Raw genomic sequence first — 26,315 nt, 5'->3', positions numbered from 1 at the left:
CCCTGTAATCATAGTGTGTGAAATGGCCGGTGCTCTCAGCATGATCCAATTTCTCAGAAACTTAAACAGTCCCTATACTACAAATTTAGATCAACACACGTCATGTTTGCCTTAAGTCTGAGATAGTCTTGAGTTCCTAAGTGTCTAGATCTGGCCATTTGGTATTTACCAGACTCATATAATTAAGATCAATTAATACTCCACGTTGAGTACAACGAGACCAAAACCGTGATAAGGGGACAGACATTCCTGATCACTAAAAGGTAACAAGATTTTAATTTAGCAAAGCAAATGCATTTAATACAAGGGATAAGAGTGATGCACCCTGTTAATTTCGTTTCAGATTTTTCTATTGTCTCCGGTGAGAAAGAAAGACAGTCAAAGGGGTAAAGCTTGAATTTGCTGCAGTGAAGGTGAAAACGGGCCTCCTGTTCCCATCTAATCACAATAAAAGCAAGGGACATGTTTTAGGAAGTAGTTGAGGCCGAGGCCGAGCACCTTTTTAATCTAGAAAGAATAGGAATGTATGAAAGAAAGGATCTCTGGTCAATATGAGCAACCAAATAGTGCTGCAACTGGTAAGAGGTGCCATAAAAGCCAGGTAAGCAGCAGTAAAGATTGCACTTCTAAAACATACGGCAAGGACTGGTTAAGAGTTGCAACGATTATCTAGTTGGAAACTGCTACAAATTAACTAATATTGGTGGAAGACCAGTTCTTAATTTGTAAAAGATTAAGTGCTGGTACCCAGTTTTACTCAAACTTGCACCCGAGGTTGTTGAATGATGAGGTGCTGAAAACCAGGATGCGTAGCCTAGCCTCCACCTCGGGCCTCTTCCATTGACCTCCCTGCCATCCCTACCCCCTTCTCACTCTTGCAGTTCCTTTTTATCCCTGTTTTTTTAGGTCACAGCTTACCAGACAGCGCAGCTGTCTAGTTTGCTAAAGACATTTTGGAGACATTCAGAAAATGGACCTACAAATGCATTGTGTCTGTTGCTTGCCATTGACTTTGTGGTTTGTAACTCAGGTTTTCGTGCTTTCCATATTCTGGCCTTATTTGTTTTAGGCTGTCAAGCTTGAGTTTGTACCTTCCCTTGCTCAAACCTTATTTACAGTATCCTTTTGAGTGCTCCCTTTCTCTAAACAGGCCTGTAAATCTTGATCTGATCACGTCACATTTGCTGTGCACTCAAAGTCTCCCTATCCTGTTCGAGACCGGGACGAGGGCGGAGTTCCGCGGCCGATTCCATTTATTCACGAAGATTATCTATGACTTGTTTTGCTGTCTTGAGACCTTTTAACGACCGACAGGCCGGATTGTTCTTAGTGCCTTCCCCGCCCCGTGCCCTTTACTGTCTACGAACCAGCCACCAGCCCACAGCGGATTGGCTAACCACCATCGGCCCTAACAGAAAAAGAATAGTTTCCTACCGGGACCGGATACCTCACATTGATCCTTGCTGTTCGAACCGCATATCTCTGACTCGACTAAACGGATACTTTGCACTGATATAGTCGGATGATTATATAGGAGGACTTTCTCCCCCTGACAGGACCTGGAACCCTCTTCATTTATCCATCGAGCCGACAGTCGGGATCATCCTGTGAATGAATCAGTGAAAAAAAGTATATGTCACATCGTCTATATACACTTGCTCGTTTGTTTCCCCTCCCTGTTTGAATATACCCCCGCCCTGAAGAAGGTGTGGCCCACTCTGGCATTCAACACCGAAACGCGCGTTGGCGTGAACTCTATGGACTCTGCAGCAGCTTAGTCCTTGTGGATTATATCCCGTCACCTGTTCTGCGTCCATATTTTGCACCCTTGCCTTAATAACCATCATCTCTTTCCATTGTAGCCGCGGGTGCTCCTTCCTCTTTTCCCCTCCCCTTGTGTACGTCATTATATGAATGAATGAGGTATCGAGTGAAGTAGTCATCCCTGGATAGTGTGAGAGTTGCTTTTGTGTGTTAGGGAGTGTGTGAAACTTATGTATGCAATTTATTTGAATTGTTTATACATTGAACCTGTTTTATCGTGCTCTATCACTAATTGAAAAATATATGTCAATGAAATGTTTTTTACTAAAACCATTAATTTGGTCCAAAAAAAAATGTATATAAAACATGTTAATAAATAAACTATGTGTCTAAAATATCAGTAATGTCTATGGCTCTGATGTTCTGCTAATGTCACCCCGTATATAACATTGTGGATCCCTAATGGGACCATTGATATCCATTTTGGCAGGGTGTGCTCTTGTCTATTTTGTTGTAAATTCTCCCCTTTTTTCCTGCCTATAACCAAAAAATCCCTTTGGGGACCCCCCTTCTATTACATACACTCAAAGACTGAGGTCAAATGTCAGGCACTGTCGTCCATGGGTGCTTGTTTGCTTTACTTTCTCTGACTTCAAAGTGAGAGGATTTATGTGGCAATATTGCTGGATACTGGGGGTAAGAAATAGGTTTAGTTTCTAGCACACAACAACATGTAAATGAACTGTGAAAGTATTTCACAATATATCCGAATTAGGAAAACCAGTGAAGCACATTTATTGTTCTTTCGGAAGTGTGTTGGAAACACATTTTTTAATATGATCAAAACAAATCATTACACTAGGTGATTCAATTTTCATCTGTGCACTGTATAATCTTATTATTAAAATTGTATGTCTGTGCAAATGTTAGTCATTTCAATTGAAAATGTGTTGTATGTAATGGCAGTGTGCTACCACACCATGAATACTCCACTCTATGCCACTCCACTCTGCACCACTCCACTCTACACCACTCCACTCTACACCACTGCACCCTTCACATTTCCACTCTACCCCACTACAGTCTACTCTACCCAATACCACTCTACTTTAGGCCAATGCACTCTTACTCTTCGCCGCTGCAGTCTAGGCCACACCAATCCACTCAACTCCACGCCCCTCTGCAATACTGCACTGTATGCCAATACACTTTACTGTGTAACATTCAACTCTACGCCAATCCACTCTACGCTTCTCTTATCTACTCTGCACTCTACACAACTGCTCTCTACCCTGCACCACTTCACTCTACTCCGAAATAATCTACTCTACGCCACACTGCACTCTAAATCACTGTACTCTATGCCACTGCTCTCTTTGCTTCTCTACTCAACTCTACCCCACTGCACTCTGACACTCTACTCTGTTACACTGCTCTCTCCACCACTGAACTCTACACCACTCTACTCTGCACTACTCTTATCAATGCCACTCGACTCTACTCTACACCCCTGCTCTCTATGGCACTCAACTCTATACCACTGCCCTTTGAATCACTCAACTCTACGTCACGTCACTGCCCTCTATGCTACTCCACTCTGCCATTCCACTCTGGCCACTGCACTCTACTATGCACCACTCTAATCAACGCCACTGCATTCTACGATGCTGCATTGTACACTGCTGAATTCAATACCACTGCACTCTACATCACTATACTCTGCAACACTGTACGTCAATGCATTCTACACCAGTCCACTCTACGCCAATCCACCCGACACCACACTATGCCGCTCCGATACACAACACGATGTCCCACTCCGATCTACAACACCCTACTCCACTCTTCGCCATTCCACTCTACGAGACTCCACACCACTCTTCTCTGCGTAAATTTTAGCCATTCTGAACAGCAGCCACACTGGTGTGCAGCATGGCTAAAACACGTAGGCAAAGCCGGTAGCTCTTGTATAGAGGAGACCTACTGGCTTTGCCAATAGTCATTTCCCTTTTTTTACAATTGTTGTCTCCCTTTTTTACAGTTTTTCTTCTCTCTCCTTTTGTCCCCCTTTTGTGTTTTTCTCACTCTTGCTCTAGATCAAAGTCTGATGAGGAAAAATAAGTGCTGGTCCCAAAAATTAGTGCCAGTTTCACCCCATCTGCAACCACCGGCTTAAATTAACCACATGCGCGCTAGCGGGTTTTCCCGCTGCGCGCTGGAATTTCAAAAATCCCGCGTTACGTGACAAAGCCAGCTCGTCATGCGCGCAGCGCAGGTAACGCCCATGACGAGCTGGCTTTGTCACCCGCATCGAAGGGGTTAAGAACTGGGTCTAACTCAACTTGGAGGTTGAGTCCCAATTTATTTCTTAAGTAATGCTGACATATGCTTAGCATATCCAATATATTGCATAGCTACCCCCAGTCATTTGGTTACAACCACCCATGTCTAGTCCTCCACCCTTTCTAATCTTTTTTACATATAAACCCAAGTAAATATCATAATATCGTTCATGGATCTCTCGGAAGGACGTTAATGTCGAACCACGCTTTGTAAGGTATTCAGGAACCTGCGTTACAAAACAGTTCAACTTACCTATACTATGATGACATGCATGGCAAGAAATGTATACTATTGATATTGATGCACTGTGAAGCACGCACACTACGTTTGCGTCCTGCATGCACAATTATAAATGTTCTGATGTGTTTTTTACATGGACATCTTAATGACAAATGTTTAAAAGAAAATCATTTTTGTGGGGAAACAGGTTGAGGGTGTAATAACATTTATATATTCGGTTTATGTGCGTAGCTAACACGAATTAGACAAATAATTGTGGCCTTTTACCTCATTTCATAAATGTCTTACAATTGTCTTTTTTGTACTCTTGTCTGTTAAAATCTGATAAAATATGTATTCACAGAACATCTTTTTATGACTTCATCCATATCCAATCTTTTTGATAGACAACTACATTCCTTCATTCCCTATGTTCATCTAAACGCCATACAAGACGCAATAAGTCCCAAAAACCCTTTCAGAAGTTTTGTCCAAAGTTAATAACACAAGGCGAAGGAAGTCAGCTAAACTTGTTGGTTCGGTGGTTCTAAACTGAAACTAATAATATTACAATCTAAAGGCAGTGATTGTCGTGGATGTGTATTTTTAATCTCATTTAACACTGAATTTTGATTGCATTTGATTCCATTAAATCCTTGTTGAAAACTAACCAGTTATCTATAACGTACATTTGCACATGCGCATGCTCCTTCAGTTCGAGGTGCTCTTTGAGAATGATCCTGGGCGAACACTACCTTTCTACTGCAAATCCACTAACAAGATTTTCCTATATTTTCTATGTTCCGTGGGTCCACCCTCCAACTGGGAATAATAGTAAGTATGGAATATCATTATACCAGTGATCCGCTGTAATCGGTGAGTATCATATTCTTATGTATCATACCCAGCTAAAAATAAAATGGGCCATGGACCATTGTCCATATGGACCTTCTCTATACTGCTGGCATGGTATTAACTGCCATAAACCTTATTTCTGCTTTTACCCTCTGATTCTAGGTCAGAATACCACAACCTGGACCTGTGGCACAATTCATCATGTTTTTCTCATGTAGCTCTAATTACGTCTACAGGTGTAGATGATGTCCAGAGATTTCCAGTTGAACATGCCTTTGAGAATGACGAATGGAACTGCCTGGATGGATGCGTTACGTGTGGTTGCAAGGATGGATTAATATTTGAAATATACATGTTTCCAAAACCGAATCAACTCCTGCATCCTTGTCTCCTACTTGAAGCAATACAATCTCAAGCAATTCATTATATATCAATCAGTGGTTTTTCAGCTGGTTTAAAAAATTTAAAGAGCAACACATACCGGCTCTGTCTTTGAGTTGTAAAAGACTTGCTTGTGATGTGGATGGAGCCGAATTTCTCACTGAGTTGCTGCACTTTGCTGAGCTCCCTAACCAGCCCTGCTTTCGTTCTTGATGGAACTTATATGGGACTCCATGATTAAGTGGACCTAATAAGAGGGTTTTGGAAACTGCCATGTTGGCGTCAATGGAAATGCCTTGGATAGCAGTGACCATTGGATATTGATGTTATGGCGAAGCAAGGAATGCCTACCAGTACTTGTGGATGAACAAGATGGGCGCAGCTTGGCAGAGATCCTCACCCACAGCTCAACTACTGAGATGAACATGCTTTGGAATGTGGAGTGCTGACAAACGCCTGTTGAGTGTTGTGGTGATTGACACCCTTCTGTTGATTCTCTGTGTGAGGTTGTTTAAGTGGGACTAGCTGAAACATAGAATGCTGGGCCAGCTAGTGGTGGAGAGATTGGGTCTGTATATGATCTCTCCAGTTGTATGCTTCACTGATCTTGGAAACCCATTAGGTTGCAGCATGAAGGCGATGCTGTCCCATACAAGCAGGAGCAAGAGAATAAGGAGTTTGTGATTGCCTACTTACTGAAGCATCAAGAGATGATACAGGTGCTACAATCACCAATAAAGGTGGAAGGGATTGAGACAATGATTGCGCCAGTGGATTCCAGTTTGTTGACGTGAAGGCTAGAGTGAAAGCACTCAAACAGCAACGACTTCACTGAGATCAAAAGTATAATGGACTGAGGTATTGAGGTAACTGAAATAATTTCAGGATATGGAGAAGTTAAGGGTGCCTTGAATTCCCCGCTGATCGTAGGGTGGGGGGGGTTGAGAAAGCGAAACATTAGAAATGCTACAAGAGCGGTGATAGACCATGTTTTGGGAGTCGCCTCTCTTGCTGCCGATGGTTTTTTACTTCTAGTTGAGAATTTTTCTCCAGGCTATGACAACCCATTGTGGTAAAGAGCATTTTTGCTATCCTTTGACACATCTTAGGGCATCAGCTCCTCCAGTGGCACGATTGTGGTGCTACTACATGACCAAGAGGGGCGTGAACTTCCCTCAAAGGTGGTATTATTTTCTCAAACAGGACTTCCAGCAAATCTTCCTCTTTCTAAATGTTTACAAGGAGGCATCAATTGATTATGATCCTGAAAAAGATGAGTAAAGGTGTCTCCTAAAAAGAAGAACTTTGTCTTCTCGATCCTGGGGTGCAGAGTTCCTTTTTGGAAGGCATTTACGAACTCCAGTTAAGGGTGAGTGCAGTTTATAGTGTTTTGAGAATATTTGCATAGTGTGAGGTCTTTCTAGATCCTGATTTTAGATCATAAGTCATGTTATGGAAACAGTAAATTCTCTTTCCCTCCGTTCCACTTTTTTGTCAGTGTGTAGAAAAAAGGACTGTTTACTTCTTGATAAATATTGGAAGGCACACAATAAGTATCTGTCAGAGTGCCTAGAAGATGGGAATTATTATAATGTTGGTACTGTGATCATGGTATTCCGGTCGTCAGGCTGTCTGCTTTAATAAAATTATATTGTATTGAGATTTAAATCACCTTTGAATTCCCAGCCTGTTGTATAAGGCTGTCCAGAGAAAATGAAATATTAAGCTGCTATAAAGGAAGTGGGGATAATATAAAACTGCCATTTGAATAATTGTCACAGAAGAAGAGGGACTTAAAAATTGTAAGAACACTCAAGGTAAAGTTATTTAAAGACATGGTCAAGAGATTTCTTTATATAACAGGAGCTCTAGTGAATTACGAGCAAAGCTAATTAAGAAATAAATCTTTATATACTGCAATCTTTCATTTGTGATAAATATGTGCGGACACTGTCCAGAATATGTTAACATAAGGCTACACCCTTGGTAGAAGAATGGTTTGGTAAAATCTGGATCCGAAAGCCACCAAGAAATTGTTGTGGCAAATTATCAAGAACAGATTATTATTATTATTATTATTTTAAATGGTCTCTGGCTTTAAACTGCTCGAGAGCACAGTACATGGATTTGACTTATCCTTTATTGCTACTTGTTCGACTAATACCCCCAGGAAGCAAGGATACAGGAAAGAGAAAATAAGATATGGTAAATCCATAATGGGGCAAACGCACAAAAAAAACCTGATCACAACCTAGTCCAACAGACTCTCCAAGAAAGAGCAGGGAAAGGATAGGACAAGAGTATAAGTTGAAAGGGGTAATAGTTTTGTATTTTAAGTAGCAAGAGTGAACGAAGACGAACAATTTAAAAATTATGTTTACGGTTAACTAAAGGTTAATGTCCACCTAACCATGCAAGCTGTTAGGAAATGTATAGATAAATGAACACATTTGATTTAATCGATAAAAAATAATTAAAAACAAATCCTGGCGACTCGGATTGGAAGGAACTTTTACTACCGATTACTGTGTAGTAGTTATGTAAGTAACCTGGCTTATACTAAAGTCTCAGTTAAACTTTTATGCATTATTATTAATAAGCAAAAGAAAATCTGTCACCCAATAGTATTTTAACTCTGTGTGACTTACTTTATTCAAAATGTATTTCAGCAGTGGATTTGCTGTCCATTTTAATTGAACAAGCAATCGTAATTGCTTTGAATTGGCTCAAGAATCTGTCTGCTGTAAATAAACGTGCCTTTTCTCATGGAATTTGGTGTAAATTTGCTAAGTCCATGCATGAGTTTCTTGATAGTTTGTTTAATTGCAGGCAACATTAATATTTACATTTATTGCAAGGTTAGCGATCCGAGAGTGTTTCTTCTCAGTTCTGTACAATACACTGCTCCCTATAATGGTATCAAATTAGTACTTGAGATACCAATCTAAAAAATTGAATATCAGTTGATTTTATATTTTAATGATAGCTTTACTAATCATATTTTTCCGTATTTTTAGCCATCATATGCCAGACTCATGGAGTATATTAATTGCCTTGCCATGAACCATAGGTCTGTGCATTTTAAGTACTACAAACGATGCAAAGGTGATAATTTGCCACTTCGTGTTAATGTAGCTCAGTAGTCTCGCATTAGAGTTTTGAAAATCTGTGCTGACCATTGTTTTGGGGTGATGGCTATCATTGGTGGGCCTGATGTGAAGAGACAGTTTTTGATCAAAACAAATACACTCTGCATTTCCTGTTTGTAGCTTGCATTGGGACTTTAATTAAAGCAAGTTCTTGGAAGGAAGTCTGAAAATGGGTATGGAAACAAACTACTTTATGTAAGCATGCAGATGTGTAGTTCCTTTCACTGAATGAATTAAATAGGAACTATATATATATGTATGTGTGTGTGTGTGTGTGTGTGTGTGTGTGTATATATATATATATATGTATATGTGTGTGTGTGTATATTTATTTTATTTATTTTCAAGGTTTTATATAGCGCAAACAAGATCCTTACAGATATCGGAGCGCTTTACAAAGATATGAGAAGACAAAAGCAATGTAATACAGAGGAAAGAGATACAGTTAAATAGTATTTCCAAAGTTTTATGTTCAAGTGAATTTAGCCAATAGGATCGATTTGACTTCCTTTTTGAAGGATGCAGTGGATGAGAAGTCTTATTTCTGGAGGGAGGGCATTCCAAATCCTGGGAGCCATCCCTGAGAAGGAGCGTTTGTATGTTTTTGTCTTGTGGAATTTTTGTGGTTTCAGAAGGAGAGTTTGTGCGCTTCTTGTTGTTCTTGAACCTCCTGAGATTGTCAATGTAACTGGGCAAATTGTGGAGTAAGGCCTTATGAGTAATGCACGCGATTTTCAGGTGTATTCTGGCTTCATAGGGTAACCAGTTCAGAGATTTTAAGTCGGGGGAGATGTGTGAGCGTTTTTTTGATCCAGTGATGAGTCTTGCTGGAGCATTGGTAGAGGCTCTTAGTGGTGCGGTTGTGGATAGGGGAGGGCGCAGATTGTGGTGCTTCCATAATCAATCCGAGGGATAACTAGCGCTTGGACCGCAGTTCGGAAGTCGTTGGCTGGAAGTAAGGGTTTCAGCTTCCTCAAGGTGTTGATTTGGAAATTAGCTCCCTTCGTTGCATTATGGTGTTCAGCAGATGGAGTAACTTTTTGTGTTTGACCGTGTCGAATGCTGAAGAAAGGCCGAGAAGGATGAGGAGGCAGGTACCATTTTGGTCAAGAATTTGAAGTGCGTCATCAATTATGTGAGTCATGGCTGTTTCTGTGCTGTGGCCTGCGCGGAAGCCCGATTGGTGTCGGTTGAGGAGGTCAAAGTGGTCGATGTGTTTTGTCAGTTGGAGGTGAAAACATTTAGTTTGGCTAAGGTAGGGATGTTGGAGATAGGGCGATAGTTATTAAGGTCAGTAGGGTCAGCTGTGGGTTTCTTGAGTTTGGGCAATACTTGTCCCACTTTGAGGGACTCTGGGATGCATCCTTGTTGGAGAGAGCTGTTAATGATTTTGGTCCAGAGCGGTAGAAGCCATGGGATAAGATCCTTTACAGCGTTTGCAGGTAGAGGGTCCGAGAGGTGAATGGAGGGCTTCAGGGTGCCCAGGATCTTGCCTATGGAATCTTCTGTGTAGGTGTCAAAGGATGACCAGGACACATTGTTCTTTAGTTTACTGGGTGTTATATGTGTGTATGTATATATATGTGTATATGTATATATAAATATATATATATGTGTGTATGTATATATATATATATATATATATATATATATGTGTGTATGTATATATATATATATGTATATGTGTGTATATGTATGTGTATATGTATGTGTATATGTGTGTATATGTATATATGTGTGTATATGTATGTATATATGTGTGTATATGTATGTATACATGTGTATATATGTATGTATACATGTGTATGTATGTATACATGTGTGTGTATGTATACATGTGTGCGTATGTATATATTCGTGTGTGTATGTATATGTGTGCATATATATATATATGTGTGTGTGTGTGTGTGTATATATATATGTCTGTGTATATATATATTTGTGTGTGTGTATATGTGTATATATATATATATATATGTGTGTGTGGCAGATACCTGTGGTTTGTGTTTAATGTTCCTATTCCTTTGATGTCAAGTCTTACAGAAAAGGGTTATAAAACAAGCAGGAATTTTTACTTGAATCTTTAATGAACATTCCTATTTCCCTGCACATCCAAGGTATACTTTGGCCTAAGCAACTGCTAATTCAAAATATTTGAGGAAACAAATGTAAAGAAAACGATTTGCTGGTGAGAAAAAACAAAGCAGATCAATCTCCGATTATCCCCTAAATTTCCTCCTAAAATCAGAACGTTTACAGAAAGGGTGTTTTTCTCATTCTAAACACAAATCTCTACTTCGGTGCTTTAATAAGTTGTGTTTTCAAAACATAAAGGTGACCAATTACTAATGGTCTTAACATCCTGTCTACCCCTACTTACAGTGAGGTAAGATGCATACAAACTGAAATCAATGTGTCTGTTTTTAACGTACATATGGTATACGTTAACATTTTCGAATTTAGACCGAGAGGGAGAAACACAGAAATGTAATTTGCAATAACCATAGAAATGGTCCTGTGTACTTTTTGTTTTGCCTTTTTTAAGACGTCATTCTTTTCTAACGCATATACTATAGCTATACACACAGTAACAATCTATACTACTACTACTGTCTTCCCCATCCCCAACCCTTTAAAGAAAGGCTTTTAAGCAGGCAAATACACAAGATTCTTTGGGCCCAACAATTTCAGTGGTAGGTGGGAGTATTTTGGAAATTCCTCTAACCTTCCTTTGAAGTTATGGAAGGAATCTCTTGATGGCCTGTTTTATTTATATATATATATATATAATATAATATATATATATATATATATATATATATATATATATATATATATATATATATAATGAACTACACCAAAGGTGTCTATTCAGTATAATTGTGAAAGTCTAACTTAATCATATAAATGGGTGTGCCAGTCTGACTTGGATTTTCCATCGTTGAGAGGTCTGTCCGGAACAGTACTGAGATCTAGTTATCTTGATATTTCACTGTGAACTTCAATATGCTTCCTATAACGTTTGGTGAAGCATTGCATCTAATTAGTCATTTCTAAAACTGAATATAATTTTAAAGTTTTTTTTATTTAACTGTATTTATGGTTCAAATTAGTTTTTATTGTTACAAAACATGAGCTTACTATAGCTAACCAGTGAAGCCGTCGTAACACTTATGAAAGTGTTCCATACTACAAGAATACAACAAATTAACTACATCAACGATCCCCCCTCCCACCCCTTTAGGATGCTCACATCAAAGTAAACAACATTAGAGATACTTGGATGGTGTCTCCTCATGTGGTGCCGGCACCGGCTCTGTCAACTGGAGCAGTCTCTAATATCGTGGACAAGTCAGTTCCACGAATTTCTAGGTGAAAAGCACAATGATTGCCACAGCTCTCTGTAAGATTCCCCCTGCATGGTTATTGTCCGTATAAGTTTCTCCATCCAAAGCACATGCAAAATGAACTGGAGACGGACAATTCATCTCGGAGTACCATGTTTCTACTAAAATATGCCCAAATAAAAACTTGAGACCTAGAAATTGTTTTAATGTTTCTGTTCTCCCCTCTCTCCTTGCCTGCTGGTTGGTCATTACTTGCAAGAGCCGGGACAAGCTTCTGAAAGAGATGCTGTCACTTACATTTAACAGTAATCCCCTTGTTCTCATCCCTTCTTAGGTCCCTTCAGAGGTTTTCCAATTTGAGTTGTCTTAAAAAGAAATGAACTAACACTTCGGTGTTTGAGGGCAGCTCTCTGTGGCAACCCTTTACAAGGTCTCTCTATTGCCTGAGAACATGTTGCCAGAGTACAAGGTCTTCAGATGTATTCCTCACTGTAATTAACTGTCTATCCCTTTCCACAACTCCTGGCCTCCTTCGAGCTGTCCTTCACGCTGTCCTTCACTTGCTGGCACTTTGTTCGACCCCCACCCACTCTTTAAGGTTTATCTGCACACCGTACCTCCTTTACTGTAAACTATCCACCTGCATCACCATCTCCCTTTCACCTCTTAATGGATTGCTTCCCCTAATACATGCATGGTTAAGGAGCGGTCTCCTCTCCATGCAGTGACCGAATGGGATCTTTAACTTCCTAGCTGGACTGCACCTATGTTTAAGAGGTAATTGGGATCCTGTGTGGTCTCTCTGTTTGAGTTTAAGGGTCTCCTTCCCTATTCCAGGATCATCCATGACTTCTCCCAAAGAGTGACAATCCACCATTTCATCTCACTGAAAGTCAATTCTGTCTTGTGGCTCTAGAGACTGCTACAGACTGGTAGCTTGAGCAGCCGGGGTCAGAGAACGAGATTGTACTGTGAACAAGGTCTACTGTGAACAAGGTCCCACCTACTTGGCCAGCTACTGCTATTCACTCGCCCTGCGCTCCATTTCTACTCTCACAGTACGTGGGTTGCATATCAAGCTTTATGATCTTGCTAACCTCTGGCTCTAACTTCCTGTATTGAAAATGATACTGATGATCCATGCCGAGCCCACCCTGCAGGCTCCTCGTTAAAGAGGGGTTCTCGGTCAGTTGTTTCACAGCAGCGCTTTCTGCTGCCTTGTGCCTTCCAGTATGATCAGGCCTTTGCATGTACTTAGAGCACCTGGTGCTGCTCTTGCCCTCTTGTCTCGCTCCCTTCCGGATGGTGCTTGGGCTGCTCAGTAAGCCTCTGACACTCTGTTTACCTGGCCCCACTCTGCAGTTTCCCATACAGTAAAATGTATACTGAGCATATTCAGTCCAGGAGCACGCCAGAGTCTCCTTACACGTTGTGTATCACATAGAGTACAGGATGTGAGACTGGGAAACAATGTTATTTGAGTCTTCTCTGGAAGAAGGGGTTCTTAAGAAGTAAAGTGAATAGCGGTTTAAATAGGCAGTGTCGGTACCTGTCTGTGGGCGAATTCACAAGTACATTATAAGAACTGTGACGAATAAAGGCTTAAGCATGGTAATGCCCCACACCTAGTCCCATCACACCGCTTCAGCGGCTGATTAAACTCGCTTCAGTAATGCCACGAAACGTTTCCTTGCCGTGCTTCCAACACCATCCGTTCCCGAAGTTCGTCCTGTTTTTTTCTTAGTTTTTTATTACGTGAACTAGACTCGAATGTATTGGAACTTTACATTAGCTCCAGTTAAATTACACAAGGGCACATTAATGTTCTTTTGGCACGGAGAGATTAAGTGATTTGCCCAGAATCACAGGATGTTGAGCGAGACTGCGATGGGATTCCCCAGTTCCAAAGTCGGCAGCTCCGGCCGTTACTCCACATCTTTAAATCATTACGGTCATATTGACATTGCTTTTCTGACTCATCATTTACTGTAAGGAAAAAATGTTTTTCAGTATGAATATTATGCGAGAAAAAAATTGGTGTTTAATATTTAAACTGTGCTTTTTGTTCCTTTGTGCTTTAGCTCTTCAAACCACTATTCCTGAATTATTTTGCATTTGGAAACATGCGCTCCAGTTCTCCTGTTGTGATTATCACTTTTCAAAAGTCATTCTATGTTTTTGCTGTTCAAGCTTCGTCAAATCTTTGGGGAACTGTAAGTATTACTGGTACTGAGAGCAGTCAATTGGCAGCACATTGCGTCGGTAGCACTCACCCCAGAAATGCTGGAATGGATTTGCTCAAACCTTTCATCCCAGCTTCGAGTTAGCAAGTATAACCATAAAGAACCATGAGTCCTAAAACTCAAGCGGACATAATCACACAGGGGAACTTTATGGAATGCTTGTTTTTCGTGATTGGTAGTTATGCAGGATTGGATAGGAAGGGCCAGGTTTACTTTTGTTTACAGTGAATGGACGATTTCAAATCCCTCCACTATCCATTTGAGTCTCGGATGTCCACATTTACATTCTCTATGCAGAAGAAAGCTTAGCGCTCGCTCACTGTATGCCTGTTCTTCCAAACCGACTCTCTGATATTCCAAAAAACTCTGGTTAGGTTTCCTCCTATTTATGTTAGATCACTCAGTGGATGACTGGGATCTCACACTTTGAAATAGCTTCAGCATTGTTGATTATACAGGAGCCAGTCGCCATTTCTTTCCACTTCTTCCCAACTATGGATAATCGAAGTGACAAAAAGTAAGCTGTGGCCTTTACTGTGCAGGCTCCTCCGTCTAAGCTGTATCTTTCTGATTGTAAAATTGGATTAGACTGTACATCAAGGAACAACCAAAAAAGAAAACTTTGAAACATCTTTTTGATCCTACCCTGGCAATAAGCTACACGTCCCTTTCTGGCTTAGTGGCACAAGACCATTGCTGCGGTCCTGTGTATCTAATGTACTTGTTGCTTCCTTTATGAACAACCCATGCCCCAACATAGTAGTTTGTGGATTTCTCTGATGTGACTAGTATGGGAAACGTGGTGGTTTTATTAACATTTACAGACATATTTCCGAATAAAGGCTTACGCATGAGTGTGTCCAGGCAAACATATGTTCCAAGTTACTGGTCTTGGAATCCTTCATGGAACATTTAGGCACTGTGACTTCTTGGCATGACATATGCAACTTTGCAGTGCTTTTTAGTAAGGTATATTTGTTTTAATTTAATCAGTAGAGTGTAGAAGAGTATGTAATACAGAACAGCTCCAATGGCAGTATATTTTGGAACATCAGATGGCATTTCTTGAGTGACTTGGGCAGTGATCAAGTTTTTCTCTTCTATTTAGGGCCCATAGAGAAGAAAGACTTTACATTTGCTGGTGACACTTTATGGGACCAGCACAGATTCGAAATTGAGCTAATACATGTGACGTACGTTTATTTCGCGAGCATTGTGGCGTTGTCTATGCCTCTGTCTCACATTTGATAACCCTACCAATATTACCAGTTGTTTCAAAGCGTTGAATGATCAGGCCACCTATTTGAAAAGCCAAAGCGATGATTTTGTTTTAACCTTAGTGGCTCCAGCATATGCTGATGCTTAATCTGCTTTTACTGCTACTAGATTCAAGATTGCTTAGTATTACAGATTCTAAACCAGGGAAGCTAATGCAAATTACTCTTACTTCACTTCCCAACCATGGGTTTTAATAGACCTGACTGATGCCAAACCTATCCTAAACGAGTCTTGGTACAGAGTTTTTACTTCAATTTCAGCCCTAAGAAAAGCGATCCTAAGTAGTCAGTATTTCAAAATTGATACAGTCAACATTGTAGGACAGAAGCTGTTTGGAGACTTGATGACGAATTAGTGAAGGAGCAAGAGAGATTGCTTTGAGAAGTAGAATACGTTGAGCTCTCTGCCAATAATAAAGTGGTGTAGTGACATACAATCACTTGCTGCAGTAAGTGGCAGCAGGAACATTTTAACTAGCTTTTTACTATCACAGTAGCTTTGAACAATTCTTGGTTTGCATACCCTGAATAGAGCTCAAAGACTGGATTTGTGGCTAGAGATAAGTAGGTTTTTCTGCCTGAGGTTAAGGAAAGAGTGCAAATCGTCATGCATGACATGATCATGTTGGTGTCAAGAAAGTGCACTACACAGGTCCCAGGACTATGACCTTGGAACTGCACTGCAGGGCAATTAAACTTTCAGACAAAGCTTTTCTCAAACAATGTACCGTACCGTTGCTTGAGAATAGGTTATAAGTTATTTCAAACTGGCAAAGAGAGTTAAGGCTTTAACTAATTACAAACCTCTGTGTTGAGGTTCCCAATAGTAGTACAAAAGGGGGTGGTGGGGGGTGGTGATGGACGGAGCATCTGAATCAAACACTCACACCCAGTCAAAAGATCTGGGTTTAATCCATCACCGTTCTTTAGCCTACTCTGCCACCCCAGTGCAGACATGGCTATATGCAAATCAGTCTGACCCTGTGCCTCATGGGAACAGTCCAGTCCGAACTGCCAAGCCATGCCTTCCCTGGACCGGAAACAAGCTTCCGAGGACCGGTTTCTGGCATTCCAGCCGTCTTCAGCCCAGCTTGCTTGAATCCAGTGGCAAAGTGAGCAAGGGACTCACGTCTGAGCATACCCTGCCACACTTATGGCAGCCAAAAGCTGTACAAAAGGGGGTGGTGATGGACGGAGCATCTGAATCAATCAAACACTCACACCCAGTCAAAAGATCTGGGTTTAATCCATCACCGTTCTTTAGCCCACTCTGCCACCCCAGTGCAAACATGGCAATATGCAAATCAGTCTGACCCTGTGCCTCATGGGAACAGTCCAGCCCGAACTGCCAAGCCATGCCTTCCCTGGACCGGAAACAAGCTTCCGAGGACCGGTTTCTGGCATTCCAGCCGTCTTCAGCACTGCTTGCTTGAATCCAGTGGCAAAGTGAGCAATAAATTGTGCACATTCCCGTCATTTACCAATTCTATATTTGCTCTGCATCAAGTTCCTTGCACTCAGGTAAATAAATATTTTAATTGGTAGGCTTTGCCCAGAGTTTTTACTTTTGCACTTTGACAGTTCGAGTAGGGTAGGAAAAGGGGACTACCACGTACATAATTGAGATTTATGACAGCGGAGTAGCTAATTAGGTCCGACAGAGACCAAGAGTGAGAAACCCAACACTGTGCATTAAATCATGATAAGAAAAAATGCAGGAAAACTTCTAGGGCTCTGAAATTTGAGAAATTAATGGTGATCAGAAATGAGAAAAGTGCTCTGAAAAAACTAGGGATGTAGCCTTGGGTAAATTTACAGAAATCATGATAAGCAGATATGAGTGCTTCGACCACAACAGGAGTGTGCAAGACTGATGAGCAGAATTTTGGGAAATATTTACTGAGTAGCAAAGGGAGAGTGGATAATCCCAAAAATTAGAATTGTGAAACATTGATTTTTAGATCAAAAGGCGAAATTCGATGTCAAGGGAACCACAATAATGCGGAGTCTGGTCTGTGTGCAGAGCCACGTATCTATAGCCTGCCTTATTTTGACCAATAGATGCCTTAATTTCTAAATCACTGACATTTTCAAAGCTTTTCTCTATTTGTAATTAGCCGGATTATAGTAAAAAGTGCAGAATTGAGTCCACTTTACTACAGTTGACTTATTAAAGTGTGTATGACCCTGTGTCACCCGAAGGCCTGTAAGCATCTTGAAGGTATGGGAATCTCAGTGACCTTTTGCCACATTCTGCAAGGGAATCCCATCATTTTGCCTTATGCCACTGGGGGGTGTTTTATCTCACACACAGGTAGTATTTTTCTACAGCTGCCGTCAACCAAACAAAAGAAGTGTAGTGATGACCTGCAAGGTGATAATGCTGGGTTGACATTTCCATATTTTTACAACTCTACTTTCAACAATCGCAAGGAAACTTTATCTTTATGAAAACAAAATTCTACATGGGAGTTATATAAGGTAAATCCGTAGACTACTTAATGAAGTCTTTCGAAACGGCCACCTATTGTCAGATGAGCAATCCGGGTCTATGTGTATTAGGAAAAGCCGACAAGAAATCATTGGTCGAATTCTGTTTCTGTTTTTCCTCATTTAACAGCCCCACAAAGTTTTTCTCCTGTGGGCCTACTCCTTTGCTGGAAGCCAATAGAAATACTTGGTAGAGCTCACTTTCACTTGGTATGGTTCATTGTAATTGGGCTTCAATTCCTTGCTGCAACATGGAGTAAGAACAGCATATTTTTGGATGCTGTAAAAAACAGACTACAGGTATCTCCTATGATGAGATCCTTTAATGTCTACTTCGTTCAAAATTACCCAGTGTGCAAAACATTAGGGATTCCATCTACTCTGGCATGGAACCTACCAACAGTGACCGCTCTCTTCTCTAACAAAGTTCCTTCTTTGGTACAAGCCCCCAATAGGAAACATGAGACTGGAAAGGCCAGAGGGGCAAAATCAACGAGACCTTTGTTCATCAACCTTAATTTACGCCATCAGAGCTGAAGGTTTCTTTGCTGCTGCAAAACAAGGTTCAGGAACCAGATGACTCATCAGGTCCATGTCCACCTGCTTGTCAGCTGATCCCTTATTGACCAGGAAGGCCTTCTTTTTGATAGGCTGTCCTGCATGAATATTTTCCAGGTTGTTATAAACTGCATATTCTCATTTTGGTGTGACAGATCACCTTAATCATTTTGGAATCCCTATGTTGCTGCAGGTAATTCACATCAAAGGACAGTTTGTTTTGCCAGATTTGTATCCATATGGGGACATACAGTCATAGTTTGGAGGGGTTGCTCAAAAATATTTGTACATAAAGGGGACATAGGGAGATACTGTCACAGTAGAGCACAACCACAGTCACACCAGATTCTTTCGGATTTTAAGATCCTTTTCAGTACATGTTGGATCAATATTTAATCTGAAAGTGTAAGCAAAAAAGAGGGAATACTTGGGGCCTGATTTAGATCTTGGCGGGACTACAGTTGTCCCACTGTGGCAGTGGTTCCAAGTACTCAGTCAAGCTGATGGCGTCCTGCCCTCCGTATTAAGATGTGGCATCGACAGACTGTGTAACTGCTGCATCAATGGTCTTCTCAGCTGGCTACCAATACTTTGTCGCCATCATGCCAGTGGGTTTGCGTCGAGCCGTCGTCCCTGTTCTGCTGACAGTGTCCTGGCGGCAGTTTGCTGATGGAGAGAGCCCTTGGTGAAGTCGAGACTGGTAAGTAGTACTTTTTTGTGTAATACACATACGTTGTGTTTTCAACAATAAACATATGTTGGTAATGTATGATGGCCTTTTTTGTTACATTTTGCATGTCACACAAACAACGTCCACACACCATAGTATGCACACCTACAGGCACCACGAGCACAACACACAACACCACAAAATGTTGTTTTTGTGTCCATACAGGTGTTCATTTTACCTTGTTAAGTTGTAAAATGTACACTACTGTATTACACATAAAAAACTGCACGAAAGAGCAATGCAAAAATACATGAAGCTACAGCAGTTGTCAAAACACACAATTCATAGTAAGACAGTTGTAAAAGTAGCTTAACCTGGATCCCGGGCGACAATGGAGTTGGATAGTGTTGTGGTGGAGTGAGAGCAGCAGAGGAGGGATCTGGAAAATTGAGTTGAGGACGGAAGTCAAACAGGAAAAAAGGTATGTTTTTACTTTATTTTCCACTATTCCGCCAACTCAAAGAAGGAGGTTTTCCCACCACAGTTGCCTCAATGGAAAGGCACATTGTAATTAGCTCAGCGGGAATGCTAGCTGACTCCTGCTGACAGCTGCTTCTTCCTCTGACACCGTTGAGGCAGGCAAACAATCCCAGCGGAGTCTGCAGCACACGAGCTGTCTTTAGTCTACAGACCCGCTAGCATCTAAATACAGCAGGCGGTGAAACTGTCGAAAAAGCGATGGCTTGACCAGGTCCACCAACATCTAAATTAGGCCCTCAGTCCATGACTTTAGAGATCAGCAGAGGCATACTATGAGAAAGTGGATCATTAGTTTGGGTGGATAGTAGTCCACCACAAGTAATAACGTTGCTATTGTTAGGCTCAGTAAAGGATTCACTAATTTAAACTTGAGCTCAACCCCTGGTACCTGTGGTATAGAACAGATCGGCTTAACCTAAGAAAATTTGTAAAGCATTCAGAAGTACTAAAACAAATGTCAAAACAGAGCACAATTAAAAAAAAAATCCCACTCCAATTTATAATGGAGAATAATTTAATGAACAATATGACACGCGAAAACAACAAAAATCAAATAATGGGACGGGAGATATAAATTGTTAAAGTTTTGAACTGAAAATGGCACTGCAACGTGCAAAGATCCAGTCGCGGACTATTGATCATGCCAGACCAGGGCTGCCTGCAGTAATTCTCCTTTCAGATACAGGGACTGTGTTTGTACCGGTCAAAGAGATACCTTTTCTTAGAAACCGTTCTGAATGTTGATTGGGTCAGCAGCGTTGAATGCTGCACTTGGAAGCCGAAGAAGGGTTTGATGTTGAAGGATTGCAGGAGGACAGGATCCCGATGTGGTCATAGACGAAAGTGGGAAGGCTCAGAGAAGAAGTTCACGATTCATGCAGAAAATGTCCCAGATGTCAGTTCCAGTGAAGTTGTTGGTGGTTGGTCTTTGTCTCTGGAGCTCTGAATTCCCCTCAGAGGAGCAACGCTGCACGCTGGAGCTGAGGAAGGGGTTGATGCCAGATGCAGATTCGATGCCGATCAGGGTGATAAATGTAGTGGGTTCTGCGGGAATTCCAATCTCACTGGCGATGCACCCTTGGCATATCGGCTGGCAGGTAGATATGTCCCAGTCCTATGTCGGTTCTTTTGAAGAAAAGTTGCCAAAACGTTTCCAAGTCCAAATGTTTAGGGTTAGGCAGGAGAAGTACAATCTGATAGCAGGCAAGGGTTCCAGGACCACAGGAACAGCACTTGAGGGGGGGGGGACCTCACTCCAAGGGAAGCTACCAGAGGGTCCAGGGCAAGTCCAGTTGAGACTAGTCCAGGAAGGGCATTTTGCAGCTTTTGTGTCCCAGTAGCTTAACAATAGCTTAAGAACCTTCGAGTCCACTTCTCTATCCTGGGTGCAAGGGATCAGGTCCAGCTCTTAGAAAAAGTATTGCACCTGATGTTGAGACCTCTGAGGATAACCCAGTCTTCCACAAGTCCAGTATGGTTCTGAAGAGGTTGCCCTGGGGCCCTACATTGTGCCTGGGACTAGCTTGTGGGGTTGAGGTTTGGCTTCTACCTAAACAATATGGAAAAAGTTCTCAGGGCTGACACTACCCACTTTTGCAGCAGTTCCTGTATGCCCTACTACAAACAATGATAAACTGCCCCTCTCAGAACCTTTCTTTACCTGTGCAGAGCTCCTGTGCCCACTATAAAGATTTATTCAGGGAAATTGGCATTCCCTCCTCTGGCATCACTCAAAACTGGTTATGGGGATGGTTACTTTATCCCTGGGATTGGTGCTTTACTCGTTAGTGGGGCAAAGAAAGGGGTAGGCCTAATTCAGCTACATCTACCTGCTACTGGGTTGGTCTCTTTGAAGTTAAGTTCCTGGGTATTGCCCAGATGGTCATCCTGTCAGAGGAACAGGACACCTCCTCACAACCAAGGCCTTTGTCGCAGCTCTGAGAGCTACTTCACCTCATCAAGGAGTTATTTAGTTCTGGTGTGTCTGTTCATGCAATTGGGCTTTTAGAGCCTTTGTTTAGGCAGATAAAAGGTGCGATTTTAAAAGTACCTTTTGTAAAATAATGGTTAGAAATCAGACTTTACCCTTGGATATGGCTTGTAATAAATATTCTAAAAATCCAGGAATGCAATTTGTCGCTTGTTTCTAAGCAAAAATAACATTATTTAATTGTAATAGTATACTTAAAGGCTTTCCTATGGATCAGCTAACCCTGCTACAGTAAATGGCTTTTGGGGCCTTGTCCCGATAAGGGCATATTTTACAATAAACCTGTAATGTCCTGATTTTAATCACCATGCACCCTGCCTTCTAGTGCATTTAGGCCTACTTCTGAGTGAATTTTAAATATTTAAAAGGAGGGATAAGGTCTGTAAAAAGGGGTTATTTTAACAGTTCTAATTTGTAGTTTAAGCCTGCACGCCAGTTTACTGGTGACAGGCCTGCATTCATGTTTTGCACTTTTTCTCTAGTGGTGGCACAATGTGTGCTGCAGCCCACTATCGACATTTATCTTGTAGGGCACTGTGTGCCATATACTAGGGATTTATAGGTAAGTTAAATATGACAGTTAGGAGTGTAGCCTATTTCCACTTTTTTGGGAATCGGAACACATGCACTGGGGCCTGTTTAGCAGAGCTCCAGTGCACAGAATCAACAAACCAACATCACCAGTCCAAACAAATAGGGGTGATCATGCAAAAAGAGGAATGTTCCTACAAAGAATTAACTAAATCTCTGTTTTGTTGGAGAAATAGCCACTTAGCTTTGACGTTTCTAATTACAAAACTAAAAGGGAGCTTACGGTTTCCAAATGCATTTGAGTGAACCAAGCCTCACTCACTGGTTACAATACCCACCCATGACTCTAAAAAACCCTCATTCACACCTATAGCCCCACTCACATAGAGGTGAAGCACCTAAATATCTTTTGAATTGAAATGAAATGCTACGGTGATTACTTTCATTCAGGCCTGTAGTGTTGTGATTGTCCTCTCAATTTATGATTGATTGGCAAAGAGTTGTTACAACTTTATATAGTTTCTCCCCTCAAAGCAGATGGGTTGATGGATGAGTTATCATGCAACAGTATTAGTGGCATTTCGTATGTGTATTTCCATCTGACAATAATTAACAGCGAAATGGACATTTCAGACATTAGCTTCATATTAGCACTGCTCAGCAATCTACACCCACGTTTTCTATTCTGATGAAGGAAAAAAAAGCTAAGGTTTGTAATTTCAGTGGACACAGCAAGTCCTCTACCCAACCTGATCAGAACATTTTAGGTGGGGGGCGGGAGGGTCAGTTTGCTTTATACAACACAAGGTAATGATGGACGGAGTGCTGAAACTTTTCAGACACTCCTCCCCAGTCACAGATCTGGGTTGAATCCATCATCCTTCTTTAGCTTACTTTGCCACCCCAGTTCGGACACAGCTATATGGAAATCAGTCTTGACCCTGTGCTTCATGGGAACAGTTCAGTCCGAACTGCCAGGTCATGTCTTCACTGGACCGTAAACAAGCATCCTGGGACTGGTTTCTGGGTAACACACTTCATCAGCCAGGCTAGGTTGAATCCAGTGGCAAAGTAAGCAAGGGGCCCACGTCTGGGCATACCCTGCCAGCTTACGCGAACAAAGCAAACACAAGGGGATGATGGAAGAAGTTCTGAAACTTTTCAGACACTCTCCGCCAGTCACAAATCTGGGTTGAATCAATCATCATTCTTAAGCTCACTTTGCCACCCCAGTTCAGACGCAGCAGGGTCAAGACTGATTTGCATATGGCTGGGTCCAAACTGGAATGGCATGGTGAGCAAAGAAAACTATGGATTTAGACCCAGATATCTGTACTGGGGTGAATGTATGACATTGTTCTGCATTCTGTCCATCAATTTTTCTTTTTGCATTTGTCACCCCGAGTGGGACGGGTATGCCCAGACGTGGGTCCTGTGCTTTTCATGCCACTGGAGTCAAGCTATCCTGGCTGATGAGGGCTGAAAGCCCAAACCCGGTCCTAGGATGCTTGTTTCCAGTCCAGGGAGGACCTGGCCTGGAAGTTTGGGCTTGACTGTTCCCATTGGGCGCAGGGTCAAGACTGATTTGCATATGGCTGAGTCCAAACTTGTATGGCATGGTAAGCCAAAAAACGATGAATTTAGGCCCAGATCTCTACTGGGGTGAATGTATGACATTGTTCTGCATTCTGTCAATCAATTGTTCTTTTTGCTTTATACAACACTACTAAATAGGATTGAGACAAATGATGCATTTATTAATTTGGTTGCATGTTTTTATGATTTTGAAACACCCAGATGAAGGAAGTGTCTTTTTCTGGTACTTGTGAATCGGTGTTAGGTCACCAGGGTATTCACATGAGATAAATGTATATTGGGTAATTCTAACTTGAAAAGGTTGACATAGTTCGGTTAATCCTTAAAAGGTCTGGCATGGATCAAGAACTTGCAAACCACCACTAAACAACCATCACATAGATGCCCTATGGTGCCAGATTTCAGGTCAGTGAGAGCACCGATTTAGGCTGATGGCCACGTTTAAGGATGCCTAAACCTGGTGGCATGAGTAAAGAAACCTACGTTTTGTAATGCTGTCTTAAATACCTAGATTGACTGATTGCATGGATCACAGATCCACCACTCACTGGCTTGAAAATACAAGGGAAACCTGACATTGAGTAGTCTCTAGAAAACTTGACCATAAATAGTCACTTTGAAGTCCAAACAAAATGTTTTGGATAAAGGTATTGCAATTCAGAGTGGTACAATCAGATATAAGAATAAAAGTAGAAATGCAGAGTTTATTAGTGAGATTAGCTGTTCATTTTGTCAATGAATATATACATATATATACATATACACATATATGTATATATTGATAATATATATTCGTTATCAATGTGACATCTAGATTGATGTACTTAATATAGAAATTGTCCTAGGCTCAGCTGCATGGAGAAACGTACTGCTATTGCCATTTTCAGAAGAAAAAAAACTTTGAAGTTGTTACAACTTTGCCAACGTACAATTCATATATTTTACTAGTATTACTTTTAAAAACTGCAATTTTTAAAAAGTGTTTACAAATTTAATTTCTCAATGGATTGCCTTTACATCTATGTTTATAACAGAATGTACAAATCGTAAATTGGTCGATTATGCTTAGAAGTGGAACCCTTTACGTAAACGTTGTTAACCCCCTTTTTCATTATGAAATGTTTTCAAAAGAAAAAGAATAAAGGCCCTTCTATTGAATAGGAGCAATACTAGATTACCCACACAATAGATTAAACACAATGCACAACAAAACATCCTGAAAAAAGCAAAATACAGGACCTTCCACCCAGCCTCCATAAATAAAAAATTGAGTGCTATTGAGATTCTGCTTGGCTCTCATTTTGTTAGCATTTGTTTTATATTTATGCTTGATAATTGTTTTCTTTAATGTTAGAAATTGAAAGCAGGCTTTGAATGTTAAAAAAATAATAAGTCTATACAGAAAATGTAACACTTTCCATAGTGTGTTCTAAAGGTTTCTTGTCATAGGGCATTCAACATCTCATTTAAGATGTACTTAAAATTATTTTATTTACTCTTCTTAGTAACATTTACCTAACTATGTTCAGTTGTATGCTAACTGAATTTAAAGTTTAATGTGATAGAAAACACCCTTTTAATTAATTCACTGTAAAAATCCTTTCGTGAAACCTTTGTAACTAATAGATTTTGACACCAAAGCTGTATTATTTGCGAACATTTTACTTTTTAAACATTAATTCTGGAAGAACCCTTAACAGCTTCCATACTTTCCTTTACTTTGAAGTAGTTTTTCTACTCTTATTTATATCAAGTTTTGTTGTAAACTTTTCATTTTTATTGTTTTTGTATTGATAATTTGCATCACTGTGCATCAAATTCCGACTTAAACTTTTTGGATTTGCACCAAATTGAAACCACCTTCTGTCATTATCAGAAGAATGCGTATACCAGAGACCTTAAAATCCGTTTCCTGAGTATCTCTGAACAGTCACAAAGCAATACTGTGCCAATTTATGCAATTAAATTGTAGAGTAGTGTCCGATTTGGCAGTGCAATTCTGGAAAAGAATTCTGGGGAAAATTACAGCTACACAATTTTTATTTTTTTTTGCAACAGGAACCGGCATACATCAGAAAATGTATGGAATACACAGTTATGTTCCTGTTAATGTGGATACCCAACACCCAAGCTGTTTGCATGTTACCACTTTGCCATTTTTGTTTCCTAACTGCTTTAAGACTCCTTCCTTGCTCCGCGTAATTGTGCATTTGCTTTTTCAAATGAGATCCACCTTCATAGGTGAAAGATTCACAGAAGTAACCTGCTTATACCACTAAGTTAGGGCATTGTTTGTACCCACTGCAACGCAGTCTCAGGCACTCAAAGTGCTGCACATTACATTTTAATGAGTATGTTATGT

The sequence above is a fragment of the Lissotriton vulgaris genome, unplaced genomic scaffold (assembly GCF_964263255.1).
Source record: "Lissotriton vulgaris unplaced genomic scaffold, aLisVul1.2 SCAFFOLD_492, whole genome shotgun sequence".
NCBI lineage: Eukaryota > Metazoa > Chordata > Amphibia > Caudata > Salamandridae > Lissotriton > Lissotriton vulgaris.
This window is presented reverse-complemented; position numbering follows the sequence as displayed.